The 14,774-nt window shown below is 42.0% G+C and overlaps 1 long non-coding RNA gene across 1 annotated transcript; it reads left to right on the forward strand.

The window, feature by feature from the left end:
- Positions 1-1,034: 1,034 nt before the first annotated feature.
- On the forward strand, positions 1,035-5,799 carry LOC103214476 (uncharacterized). Its single transcript, XR_489557.3, has 3 exons — positions 1,035-1,215; positions 1,308-1,490; positions 4,656-5,799. It is a non-coding gene; the product is annotated as an uncharacterized lncRNA (long non-coding RNA).
- The last annotated feature ends 8,975 nt before the right edge of the window (positions 5,800-14,774 follow it).

The following is a 14,774-nucleotide window of genomic DNA, read 5'->3' on the forward strand; positions in this document are numbered from 1 at the left end:
AAACAAATCACTGCATGTTCTCACGTATAAGTGGGTGCTGAATGATGAGATCACGTGGACACATGGCATGGAACAAAACACACTGAGGCTCATTGCGGGGAGGGCCATAGGGGGAGGAAGAGCATCAGGAAGAATAGCCAATGGATGCTGGGCTTAATACCAAGGTGATGGGTTGATCTGTGCAGCAAACCACCATGGCACACATTTACCTATGTAACGAACCTGCACATCCTGCACATGTACCCCAGAACTTAAAAAAAAGTTATAGGATACAAAAACAAAAACAAAAATGAGGCCGGACACAGGGGCTCATGCTTGTAATCCCAGCACTTTGGGAGGCTGAGGCAGACGGTTCACGAGGTCAGGAGTTTGAGACCAGCCTGACCAACATGGTGAAACCCCATCTCTACTAAAAATACAAAAATTAGCCAGGCGTGGTGGGGGCACCTGTAATCCCAGCTACTCAGGAGGCTGAGGCAGGAGAATCACTTGAACCCGGGAGGTGGAGGTTGCAGTGAGCCGAGAGCACGCCATTACACTCCAACCTGGGCGACAGAGCGAGACTCCATCTCAAAACAAAACAAAACAAAAAATAAATAATCCTTTATAAATATTTGTTAAATTGGTAGGATTGTTAGCATAATTTTCAAAAATTTTATTCATATTAGTCTACAGCATATCTAAATAACATTCGTGTTAACAAATACCAACGGTTTTTTGATTTAAAAGTGGTGAAAGACAAACTAATCATAAGTTTTTTATACACCCATATATTTTCCAATAGCATGACACGGTCGAGATATTTAGAAATAGGCTATTTGGGAAAGAAAGAACTTGCTGAACTCCAGAAAATATAAAGTAGATACAATTCAAGGTTTTTGAACCTTGGAAAAGGAAGGGTAATTTTCTTTTTTTCTTTTTCTTTTTTTTCCAGACGGAGTCTCACTCTGTCGCCCAGGCTGGGGTGCAGTGGCATGATCTTGGCTCACTGCAAGCTCCGCCTCCCGGGTTCACACCATTCTCCTACTTCAGCCTCCTGAGTAGCTGGGACTACAGGCGCCCGCCACGACTCCTAGCTAATTTTTTGTGTTTTTAGTAGAGACGGGGTTTCACCGTGTCAGCCAGGATGGTCTTGATCTCCTGACCTCGTCATCCGCCGGCCTCGGCCTCGGCCTCCCAAAGAGATGGGATTACAGGCGTGAGCCACAAGGAAGGGTAATTTTCTATAAATAATTTTTTTCACAACTGTGTTTCTTATATTCATACAGAAGTATCTTAATTGGTGTATTACCAATTTGCTTCACTAGATGGAGATATGAGGCACAAGAACTACAAATTCCCTCAGAAGGGAAGTGTGACTCTTGATATTTTGAAAAACATAATTTATTTATCGAAGAGAAACTACAGCTTGTAAGACGTCATCTTAAGGGAGACCATCTTCCATGTGATAAATTGTTGGCCCCAGGGAGAAACGTTTGCTGGGACTGATGGTGAGTATTTTACTAGTTAATATTTCATCAGTGTTACTGAGTAGATTTCTTAATTTATTCATCCACTTATGTGGTTTTGTTTTTGAGACGAGGTTTCATCATGTTAGCCAAGATGGTCTCGATCTTCTGACCTCGTGATCTGCCCACCTCGGCCTCCCAAAGTGCTGGGATTACAAGCGTGAGTCACTGCGCCCGGCCTATATGTTCATTTTTTTATTCATTGACCAAACACTTAATTTACCCCACACTGTTAGTCACTGGGATACAAAAATAAGGAGGATACAATCCCCACTCCTCCAGAAGCTCACAGCCTCCAGACGAGTAGTATGTAAACTATTAATTAGAATATATTCAGGGCAGAATTATAGCATGGGTTAACCCAAGATTTGCTGGCTGCACCAGGAGAGAAACGACTGGCTCTTATTGAGTAAGAGAAAGTGCTTGGGATGAGTTTCAAGGGATGAGTAATTCAGAGGCATAAGACTATAGCAATAGTCCAGACAACACTTGGTGAGGGAGTTCACTTGAAGGAAACAAAAACAAAAACAAAAATAAGGCCAAGCGCCGTGGCTCACGCCTGTAATCCCAGCACTTTGGAAGGCCGAGGTGGGCGGTTCACAAGGTCAGGGGTTTGAGACCATCCTGACCAACATGGTGAAACCCCGTCTCTACTAAAAATACAAAAATTAGCTGGGCTTGGTGGCACGCACCTGTAATCCCAGCTACTCAAGAGGCTGAGGCAGGAGAATGTCTTGAACCCGGGAGGCAGAGGTGGCAGTGAGTCGAGATCAGGTGGGTACCTGTGGGGATAGAAAGGAGGAGGTAAGTGCACAAGATGTAGAGAAGGTAGAATATGTTAGACTTAATGGCTCAATGATTGTTGGGATCAAAAGGGAGGACATTTTCTAGATAGTTTGAAACAAGCACTGTGGAGGTCAGGATGAAAATTCAACATGACTAGGAGAAATTGAAAATAATTTTTTTTTTTTTTTTTTTTTGGAGACAGTCTCGCTCTGTTGCCCAGTCTGCAGTGCAGTGGTGCGATCTCCGCTCACTGCAACCTCAGCCTCCCAGGTTCGAGTAATTCTCCTGCCTCAGCCTCCTGAGTAGCAGGAACTAAAGGCACGCACCAGCATGCCTGGCTAATTTTTGTATTTTTAGTAAAGATGGCAGTTTCACCATGTTGGCCAGGCTGACCTTGAACTCCTGACCTCGTGATCCGCCCGACTTGCCCTCCCAAAGCGCTGGGACCACAGGTGTGAGCCAATGCACCCGGCCTTCCAATTACTTTTCAACCTGTAAGCTGCTCTACCCTACAGAATCCATGTGTGTATTTCGTTTTTTGGAATCTGCCATGCCATTTACCCTACACATCATACTTTCTATGATTGCAGCACACACTTTACACCTATCCGAGACTCACTGACTCAAGAGTTAACCAAAACTCTCTACCACCAGAGCTGACCAATGCATGACAGCCTTTTGTGGGTGAATTTCTTTTAAATTCAGCTCCACTGTGTAGGCAGTCATCCCTCTAATCCCACCTATGGCCCACTTCCTGGATCTCTCCATCACGTCTTTCCTTTCAGCCATCATGCTAGTCTTTCCAGGAGTCTAGTCCAGGAGACAAAGGCAAGTAGCTGCAGGTCTAAGGAAGAGCAGCATCCAATGAGGTGGTGTGCTTGTGTTTGTGTTTTAGCACCAACCTCATATGTTGACAGAGCTCAGGAGTGTGAGGGACAAGTCCATGTTCCATTAGCTCCATTCTTTCCCCAGGGCTTCACTGCTCCTTGTCAGCTGCTATCTCCTCTATGTTGCAAATAGGATTCTCTCCTCCCTTGTGTCAATCTGGTAGGCTCTCAAACTCAGGAAATCCGAGTCCCATAAGAAGGTGCTTACTAGGAACTAAGGGTGACAAATACAGTAACAAGAAGCAGCAGCTCTCCTAGGACCGGCTCCTTTTTATACAACTCCATTAGAAAAGGATGCAAGGCTCACGTTGTTGCATGTATTCAAGGTTCTCTTGCTTTGCTGACTAATAGTACACTGGACTGTATAGCACACTTTGTTTATCCATTCTTCTGCTGCCAGAATTTGGATTGTTTACAACTTGGGGCTATTAGGAATAAAGTCCTATGAATATTTAAGTACAAGTCTTTCTGTAGACATATGCTTTTATTTCTCTTGGGTAAATACCTAACAGTGGAGTTTTTTCTTTTTTGTTTTTGTTTTTGTTTTTTTTTTTGAGACGGAGTCTCTGTCTGTTGCCTAGGCTGGAGTGCAGTGGTGCGATCTCGGCTCACTGCAAGCTCCGCCTCCTGGGTTCACACCACTCTCCTGCCTCAACCTCCGGAGTAGCTGGGACAACAGGCACTTGCCACCACACCCGGCTAATTTCTTTTGTATTTTTAGTAGAGATGGGGTTTCACCGTGTTAGCCAGGATGGTCTCCATCTCCTGACGTCGGGATCAGCCTGTCTCGGCCTCGCAAAGTGCTGGGATTATAGGCGTGAGCCACCGCCTCCCTACCTAGCTGAAAATAATTTTAATAAGGCATCTCTATTCATATCTTAAATTGTAAACTGCCTTCTCACTCCCTTTTCTTGAGATCTCACCCCATTCTGTTTTTACTCTGGCATGTAAACGTATTCTTCCTGCCAAATGAGTCAGTCTCAGTCTAGATTTGTACTGACACGTATTAAATTTCCTGTAAAAATAAGAAACTAGTACATTATCTCTCTCTCTTTCCCCCTTTCCTCTATCTCTGTCTTACACACACACCATGCACATACATGCACACACCCTGACAAGTATATAGAAAAAGTATAGTGTCACCTTTACAGAAAATATATAGAATTACTATTCATAAGGCAGAAAAACAATCTTGTGCTCATAACATACCCCAGGAAACTGTGCAGTTGTTACTCTCCAGTGTTCTTAGATTCTGAAATGGAAGATAGGACTTACTGCAGACATTTCATACTCATCTATTTGGAATAGATTTTCTAGGTTTTTTTGTGTGTGTGTGAAGTCCTATTATTTATGCAAAGATTGGAAATCTAGAGGGGTTTTTTTGTTTGTTTCCAGTCTTTCTCTTAATTTCTGTGAATTTAACTCTGTTCTCATCTAACATCCATGTGTTTAATTTTATTCATCCCTAACACAGGGCGTATAATAATACACACCCAGTGAGTGCGTGAGATTCATGGAGAAGGACGTTTGCCATGACCCCTGAACCAGCCCAGACAGCTGACGGAGGCAACTTGAGGTGGGGAGAGAGAGAGAAGAAAAGTTGAAGTCACAGAGAGCACTTTCTCTACAGGCAGAGTCAAGAAAAGCCAGAAAAATTTAAACTTCAAAAATTCTGGACTTGCTTTTAAAGGCTTTCTGTTTTTTATTTGCATAGTGATGAAGAAAAAAGAATTTGGGTGTGTATATTTGAGTTCCATCTAGGGATTCTCACAGCCTCCCTATCCATGTCATCATCTGTATCCACATCACTTCTGTTTACATCCATACCCTTGTCTACACTTTAATCCACTTCCATATCTTCTCATCTTCCTCATGTCTGGATCATCCTGGTGGTACAAATAGGGTGGACGGAGGAGCACTGGGAGTAACATAAACGATGTTTGACGACTAGAACAAACTGAACAAGTACGAACTCCACCTGTCTTTGCAGTATATTTTTGAAAAACTTTGTAAAGGGTTCAAGTCTAAATTGTTTTACATATAACATGAGCCAATGGAAGGAGCACAAGAGTTTTACATCAGAAGGTCTTGTTTCATAGAATTCCTTGGAAAAGTGCTTGATTCTAGGACTGGGTCAGGGAAAATCTAATTGAGCATGAAAATCTTGTGATGTCACAAAATAAGGAAGGACTGAAAACAACGACAGCTACTCCCCAATGACAGGATCAAAAGCATACAAGACCCCACCTAAAGGGTTTACAATGGCCAAAGTTGGAACAATTTGACCAGGAAAATAATGATCGTATTTGATTCTAAACTAGTGGAATAAAATAAATATCCATCACTCCATACATATCAATATAAATAAATAAATGAATGAATAAATACATAAATTAATGGGGGGGGAAGAGATACTTCTGCCTTTCAGGAGAATTGTAATTAATAAATGCAGGAGATATGAGGAAAATACAAAGTCATTGTTCAGTAGACAACACAATAATAATTGTTGCAGGCAAAATCTACTGGTAGTCTAAAATCACTGGGTGAAAGTTTGAGGTAAAACAGAATATTAGCATAGGCCCAGTGTATCTCCTCCAAAGTATCTATCAATCACAAAGGAAAACATAGTAGGTTTACAGTGGAGAGACCTGACAGATGCCATCTGTTTTTTTTTTTTTTTTTTTTGAGACAGAGTCTCACTCCATCACCCAGGCTGGCGTGCAGTGGCACCATCTTGCCTCACTACAATCTCTGCCTCCTGGGTTCAAGCAATTCTTCTGCCTCAGCCTCTGGAGTAGCTGTGATTACAGGCATGCGCCACCACGCCCGGCTAATTGTTTTGTATTTTTAATAGAGATAGGGTTTCACCATGTTGGTCAGGCTGGTCTTGAACTCCTGACCTCAGGTGATCCACCCACCCCAGCCTCCCAAAGTGCTGACCCTGACTCTTCAAAAGGGTCAGGGTTTTGGAAGGCAGAGTGTGAGACAATCTCTCAGATTGGAGAAGACTGACAAGTGGAACCTAAATGCAATATGGGATTCCAAATCAGATCCAACAGGAAAAAAAAAAAAAAGACACAAGGGAGAAAACTCATAAAATTCAAATTAGGTCTGTAATTTAATAGTATTGTACCAGTGTGAATTAAGTTAATTTTCTGGTTTTGATCATTTAACTATAGCTGGGTAATTATTAACATTAGGGAAATCTGGGTGAAGGTTAGACATAAACTCTCTGCACTATTTTTGTAACTTTTCCATAAATCTAACGTTATTTAAAATTTTAAGTTTTATTTTTGAAGACCTTGGTTCGAGTCTGAGCTCTAGCACTTATTACCTCTGTAACCTTTCTGGGGCTCAGTTTTCTTCCTAAACAGTGAGTTAGGATGGCGACCCTTCGGCCCCTTCTGGAGAGATATGGAGAGGTTCTCTTACCCACAATGTTTACCTTCCTTTACTTCAGCAAGCTACACAGTCACTGATCAGCAGTTGTGGAAACGGAGAATCTTGAAAATAGTCATGAAATTTTATTTGCAGGTATTAATAATTTATCTCTGAGGTTCAACTTTCCACCTAAAGGCAGAGTGATCCAGGACTGGAGAACTATTCCCAGCTTGTTGGGCGTTAGAAGCTGCTTTAACAGATATTATGCCAACAGGAAACTCACCTAAAAGTCTTATTAAGGGAGTGTTTACACTAGAAGAAAACACAAAAATACCATATCACCTACTGAAGAGTAGTGGAATTGTGAGTGGTCATTTTGTTTCAAAGTTTCCTTAATTTTAACCTTGTCTTTTTAGAATTAAAAATGTGTTTACCAAAAAAATGCCTGTACTTGGAATAGATAGACATATTGTTGAAACTTACCAGCTCTCTAATCCTAACAACCAGGAAGAATATCCTGGGAATGCTTTGGCAGTTAAAAAACAAATCAGCTTGGCAGTGATCACTTCCCTTGATACCCTCCCACACGCCCACATACACATTTCTCTTGACCACTACGGACATTCCAGCCTCTCTCCTTCCAACAGCATCTGCCTCCCTGTGAGAATTCTTCCATGGGGCAGAAATACAGCATCTAATTAAAATAGAAATCTGAGTTCAGGGATGCAATACCTCAAACTAGGAGGGTTCTCCTTTTCATTATGCTATCTATTTTCAGCAAGATTTTCTTTAGTCTTTAAAATCAGAAGGTCTCTTCCTCTTGGCCATTCTGCCTTTTTCTCTTATTTGAAAATTCTACTCATCAAGCTGCTTCTTCAACACAACAAAGTGTCTCTAATACTTTACCTCTCCTTGTACAGTATTTGTTGTAGGAAGTTTAATTAGTTTTTTTTTCTCTCTCTCTCTCTTTTTTCAAGTTTACTGGAAAATTTAAATGATCAAATCTTCAGAGAACTGAGCTGAGTGTGGTGGCTTGGGCCTGTAGTCCTAGCTAACTGGGAGGCTGGTACAGGAGGACTGATTAAACCCAGGAATTCCAGGCTGCAGGGAGCTATGACCTACCACTGCATTTCACCCTGGGTGACAAAGTGAGACCTCATCTCTTAAAAAAAAAAAAAAAATTGTCCCAGCACGGTGGCTTATTCCTGCAATCCTAGTGCTTTGGGAGGCTGAGGTGGAAGGATCACTTAAGGCTGGGAGTTCAAGACCAACCTGGCCAACATAGTGAGACCTTGTCTAAAAAATATAAAAAATCAAAACAAAAATAAATATAGAGTAGAAATAACCCAGAAAACTCTCTGAGAGCCCATTTAGAATGGTTTGCTTTCAGAAGAATTAGCAAGACCTTTTTATGGCCTCACCCTGTGAAGTGCTCATACTCACGTGGCTCAAGGAAAGCACATGCTCTCTGAATCATTCAGCATCATTACAGCAATAAGAGAATGACATGTGGGCAGTCATGGTGCTAAGTCATTGCCTGTTAGTATTGCATGACTCGTTTTAGTTGCCTGAAGCGCCACATAGTTGTTTAATGTCAGTCGTTTTCTTGAAGGTTGCTCTTTTACCAGGCTCTACCATGGAGTGGCTTTAATCGTTGCCTGGATTGATCCAGATAGCTGATGTTTCACCCCTTTCAGCACCAAAACAAAAATATTTTCAAAACTGTTCTCTATGGAATTTATCCTGTATTTATCCTTCCTCACATTTAAAATAGAGTATATTACATTTTATTTAACATTTCTGGAAGAATGCTATTATAAAATGTGATGCCCTTTGTCTAGAAAAATGTATAGCCATGTCTGATTCGTGTCTCAATTACTCTAGGCCCACACTCGTTTTTAATTCTTAGGTCATACTTTTAGTGGTTTTAGTTTTCACCTTCACTGTCAAGGTATCTCAAGGTATACTCACTATTACCAATGTGCCACATTGTACTTTTCAGCTACTTCTAATTTGATGTAGGCTTGAAAATGAAATGTGTAGATCATAAAATAACATGTAAAATAAGAGTCCTTTAGGGAAGCATGTATGATAACCTCTCATTAATAACATACATGAGCTTTGAGTATGATCCAGGAGAAGTGAAGGAAGCTAGAAAGAAAATAAAATGATTCATTGGACTTGATTCTTGAAACTGTCTTTTTTGAGCAGCCAAGTTACAAAAACATAAGATCATATTATTCTTTGAGATATATTTCATACACAATAAAAAGCACAGCTCTTCAGTTTACAGTTTAATGAGTTTTGACAAATGTATACACCTTTGTAACCCAAAGCAGGATACAGAGCATTTGCATCAGCCCTGGAAGTTCCTTTGTGCCCTTTGATGCCAGTGTCCACGCCCTACACACACACACCCAGAGGCAATGGTTGTTCTGATTTCCATAGCTATAGATTGGTTTGCTTGGCTTTTAACTTTACATAGATAGAATCATACCACGGCCAGGAGTGGTGGCTCACGCCTGTAATCCCACCACTTTGGGATGCCGAGGCTGGCAGATCACAAGATCAGGAGTTCGAGAGCAGCCTGGCAAACATGGTGAAACCCCATGTCTACTAAAAACACAAAAATTAGCTGGGTGTGGTGGCGGGCACCTGTAATCCCAGCTACTTAGGAGGCTGAGGCAGGAGAATCATTTGAACCCGGGAGGCAGAGGTTGCAGGGAGCCGAGATTGTGCCATTGCACTCCAACCTGGACCACAGGGAAAGACTTCATCTCAAAAAAAAAAAAAAAAAAAAAAAATTAAAAAAAAATTCATACCATAAGCACTCTTCTATTAATATATTATCTGACTTCTTTTGTTCAATATATTATGTTGGAGGCTCACGTTGTTGCATGTATTCAAGGTTCTCTTGCTTTGCTGACTAATAGTATACTGGACTGTATAGCACACTTTGTTTATCCATTCTTCTGCTGCCAGAATTTGGGTTGTTTACAACTTGAGGCTGTTAGGAATAAAGTCCTACGAATATATAAGTACAAGTCTGTTTGTGGACATATGCTTTTATTTCTCTTGGGTAAACACCTAAGAGAGGAATTTTTTTTTTTTTTTTTTTTTTTGAGATGGAGTCTCGCTCTGGCAGTGGCATTATTTGGCTCACTTCAAGCTCCAAGCTCCGCCTCCCGGGTTCATGCCATCATTCTCCTGCCTCAGCCTCCCGAGTAGCTGGGACAATAGGTGCCCGCCACCACGCCCGGCTAATTTTTTGTATTTTTAGTAGAGATGGGGTTTCACCATGTTAGCCAGGATGGTCTCGATCTCCTGACCTCATGATCTGCCCACCTCGGCCTCCCAAAGAGCTGGGATTACAGGCGTGAGCCACCACATCTGGCCACTACTTGTTTTTATAATGACTCATATGCACAAAATAATTTCTTAAATGCTATTTATTGGCTTTTAACTTTTCTAACCTATAGACAAAACAAGTGAAATGTAACTGTAATTATAGAAGAGACTAAACAGTGGAGAAAAGAGCATGGTAGGTAAGAGGAACAGCTTGTGCAAAGGCCCTGAGGAAGAAAAGCTTTGATGTATTGAAGAACCTGAGACCATGTGACTAGAGTACAGTGTTTGAAAAGAATAGTGGTAGGTGATGAGGATGGCTGGAGTCCAGTTAAGAACAGCCTAGTAGGCCACATTAAGCATGTGCACCTGATGAATAGTTTCAGGAAGTAGAGTCATATGGTTCATTATTTTCTGTGGAGGGAATGCAAATATAAAAGGGGAAGGGGCTGGGCACGGTAGCTCACACCTGTAATCCCAGCACTTTGGGAACTCAGGTGGGTGAATCACCTGAGTTTGGGAGTTCGAGACCAGCCTGGCCAATCTGGTGAAACCTCGTCTCTACTAAAAATACAAAAATTAGGCTGGGCACAGTGGTGTGCAGTGGCTCACACCTGTAATCCCAGCACTTTGGGAGGCCAAGGCTGGCGGATCACGAGGTCACAAGATCAAGACCTTCCTGGCCAACATAGTGAAACCCCGTCCCTACTAAAAATACAAAAATTAGCTGGGCATGGTGGTGCATTCCTGTAATCCCACCTACTCAGGAGACTGAAGCAGGAGAATCACTTGAACCAGGGAGTTGGAGGTTGCAGTGAGCCGAGATCGCGCCACTGCACTCCAGACAGGGGACAGAGTGAGACTCCATCTAAAAACAAAATACAAAAATTAGCTGGGCATTGTGGCAGGTGCCTGTTATCCCAGCTACTCAGGAGGCTGAGGCAGGAGAATCACTTGAACCCGGGAGGCAGAGGTTGCAGTGAGCCGAGATGGCGCCATTGCACTCCAGCCTGGGTGACAGATTGAGACTCTGTCTAAAAAAAAAGAAAAGAAAAAAACAGAAAAGAAAAGAAAAAAAGAAAATGGGGAACAGAAGAAGCTCCTGTAGTAAATCTTCAGAGAGACAGACATACCATTAGGCTAGAGATGAAAAGACCTGGGCAGATTGAAACATATTTTGGAAGTAGAATTTGAGCTTATGGCATCTCCAAAAACAAATGAATTTTCATCTTAAAAAAAAAAAAAAAAAGAACAGGCCGGACGCGGTGGCTCACCCCTAGCACTTTGGGAGGCCGAGGCGGGCGGATCACGAGGTCAAGAGATTGAGACCATCCTAGCTAACACAGTGAAACCCCGTCTCTACTAAAAATACAAAAAATTAGCCGGGCGTGGTGGCAGGCGCCTGTAGTCCCAGCTACTCGGGAGGCTAAGGCAGGAGAATGGCGCGAACCCGGGAGCTGGAGCTGACAGTGAGCCGAGATTGCACCACTGCACTCCAGCCTGGGCGACAGAGCCAGACTCTGTCTCAAAAAAAAAAAACAAAAAACAAAAATTAGCGGGGCGTGGTGGTGGGAGGCTGAGGCAGAATTGCTACTTGGGAGGCTGAGGCAGAATTGCTGGAACCCGGGAGGTGGAGGTTGCAGTGAGCAGAGATTGCCTAATTGCTCTCAAGCCCGGGTCAACGACATCGAGACTTCATCTCAAAACAAAAAAAAGAAATTGTTAAGATGGTAACATTCATGTTATGTATTTTTTACCACAATAATAAAGGATTAAATTATGAAATTCACGTGAAGTATCTTCACCAGTGCCTTACACATGGTAATGCCTCAACGCTTGTTAGCTGGCATTATTTATACCAGTGGCCTAATGTAGACGCCAAGCAGATCAGTGTCTTTGGAGTTACTCTTTCAATGCCCACAGGATACCCATTTAGCTTTAATATTTAGAAATAAAAATAGTGGTCCTGAGTTATTGTACAAACACTGGCAAATTCTTTCTTTAACATCCTAGAATATCTTAAATGTAAGTAGTATATGGACTACTTACATATACTACTTATTACATATACTACTTACATATACTACTTACATATACTACTTGCAGCGACTTCTGCATGGATTGTCATTCTACAGGTTGATTTCAAGGCCCAGCTGGTTCCAGCTGGATCTTGTCACCCTTCTTGTCCTCTTTTAGCATGTCCTATCATCAGCACACCACCACCAACCGTAACAAAACCCTCTCAGGATGGCTCCTAGCCCATCCAAAATTTGCAGTCATCCCCTAGCCTGGCCGTGGTTTTACCAGCCTTGCTTTTTCTTTTCTTCTTTTCTTTTCTTTTCTTTTTTTTTCTTATTTTTTTTTCCAGATTCTCGCTCTATTGCCCAGGCTGGAGTGCAGTGGTGCGATCTTGGCTCACTGCAAGCTCCGCCTCCCAGGTTCATGACATTCTCCTGCCTCAGCCTCCCGAGGAGCTGGGACTACAGGTGCCCGCCACCACACCCGGCTAATTTTTTTGTATTTATAGTAGAGATGAGTTTTCACCGTGTTAGCCAGGATGGTCTCGATCTCCTGACCTCATGATCTGCTGGCCTTGGCCTCCCAAAGTGCTGGGATTACAGGCATGAGCCACCACGCCCAGCCAACAATTCTTAATTAATGAAAATACGCCTATCTGTAAGGGGCCCTGGACAATTACTCATCATGAGCCCTTCTTTTTTAAGTCTTTCACAGATCGTAGCAGTAAACAAAGCTTTAAGACAAATTAGATAAAGAAACATGCCCATCCACTCTGAAAGCTTGGTTAAACCAATTCTGAAAACTAAATTGTAACTTCAGACCAGTTTGCCATCCAAAGGTTTCTCTTTCTAGTTTTAGTTTCTTCTAAACCAGGAAGAAGTTTCAGGAGATTTACAGGTTATGTAAATGAGTAAAGCAAGATAATAGGGAGTGTTAGAAACTCTGGAAAACTGGATTGTATTGGCCCCGTCAAAAAATAATTCAAAATAAAATATTTTGTCCAAAATTCACCTGTGGGCCTGAGTCAGTGCTCAGGTAACCAGGCATCAGCCTTTGTTTTTCAAAAAGTTAGTATAGCTGAATGAAGTTTACATTAACTGGTATCCACAGCTGCTTTATGCAGCTCTTTGCTCAACTTCTCTTACTAAATTCCTAGATGTTTATTCAGAATTGACCTCTCTCCTGCTTCATCATCTCGCAACCATACTAACAGCATACATAGCCGGCTGCTGTCAGCAGAAAGGTACTAGTAAGGGATATGGCTAGCTGCTCTTAGGAACTCTTTAAAGCTACAGAGGAACTGCAGTCACGCAACATTCATCCAACAGGTATTTACAGAGCACCTACTCTGAGCATAACAAACATATCACAAAGGCATCTAGGGCAGGTTTTTCCATTTGTCCACCCCTATTTTACCAAAAGGATTTGGACTTAGCACATCAAGGCATCAGTTTCCTTTCTCAGTCCTTTGGATAAACTGGTGCCTTTCATTTACCAGGAGAAAAACATTTTTCCCTTGCTATTTATAACTAAAATCACAGCAAATCTGCTTCTCATCTTGTGTTTCTGAAATTGCTATGAAGGTATTCTGAACACTATACAAGACAGTTCAGTCGATACATATGGAGTGCAGGTACTCTACTCAACCATATGTGGAGAGTCAAACGGCCTTTGGCCCTTACGGAGTTTAGGATCTAAAATGACCACTTACGGCCAGGTGTGGTGGCTCATGCCTATAATTCCAGGACTTTGGAAGGCTGAGGCAGGATGATTGCTTGAGTCCAGGAGTTTGTCACCAGCCCGGACAACATAGTGAGATTTCATTGCTACCCAGACATGGTGGCGCATGCCTGTAGTCAGGGGGCTGAGGCAGGAGGACTGCGTGAGCCCAGTAGTTCAAGGTTGCAGTGAGCTATGGTCAAACCACTACTCCAGGATGGATGACAGTGTGAGACCCTGCCTCTAAAAAATATAAAAATGAAAATAATAAAATGACTGCCTACAACTCCACTACACATTAAATGAATATACAAAATTATAATTGCACAAAATACACAGAGCTTATTTTAGGATGGTAAAGCTTACAAATTGGTTGCCAAAACAGAGTATGGCTGATGCTTTAGTTCCACTTTTCTGTTTAATCTCAGAACTCAGATTATTTCTCTCCTCATTTTAGTTAAGGAAACTGAAGCCTGAAGGATTAAATGCCTCACAAAGTCCATAAAGATCAAGAGACAATAACTCGGAATTCTTGGTGGGTGACAAGCCACACTCTGCCACCACACTTAGATGGCATCTCCCTTTCTGCACTGAATAGCAACCACTCAATGCTGGACCACCGAGAAAGTATCTTAGGAACATTTTAAATGAGAATTTCATGTTAAATGTGAGGTGATGATGAAGAGTAGTATTTTTATTGTTCAACTTAATATACCGGAATAAACATTCTGTGCCAAGAAAAAAGTTCAAAAAGATGGTTAGAATGAAGTTTATTCCCTCCTGGGGCTCACAGATGCTTGAGGAAGATAGACATGTGAAAAGCAATTCCTGCCAATGCAATCAGTGCTGTAAATGAGGTACTTGTAGGAGAGGACGCAGAGGAATCTTCTGTTTCTGCCTGGGGATATCAGGGAAGACCTGAGTAGGAGCTCACCAGATAGACAAAGCGTGGAAGAGCATCTGTGCATTGGGAACAGCATGTACAAAGTACACTGGGAACAGCATGTACAAAGTACACTGGGAACAGCATGTACAAAGTACACTGGGAACAGCATGTGCAAAGGAGACAAGAAGGAGTGTGGCTTCTTTAAAGAATTATAAGTAATCCATACCATATGCAGAATATTTG

This window comes from Chlorocebus sabaeus, chromosome 3 (genome assembly GCF_047675955.1).
Source record: "Chlorocebus sabaeus isolate Y175 chromosome 3, mChlSab1.0.hap1, whole genome shotgun sequence".
Lineage (NCBI taxonomy): Eukaryota > Metazoa > Chordata > Mammalia > Primates > Cercopithecidae > Chlorocebus > Chlorocebus sabaeus.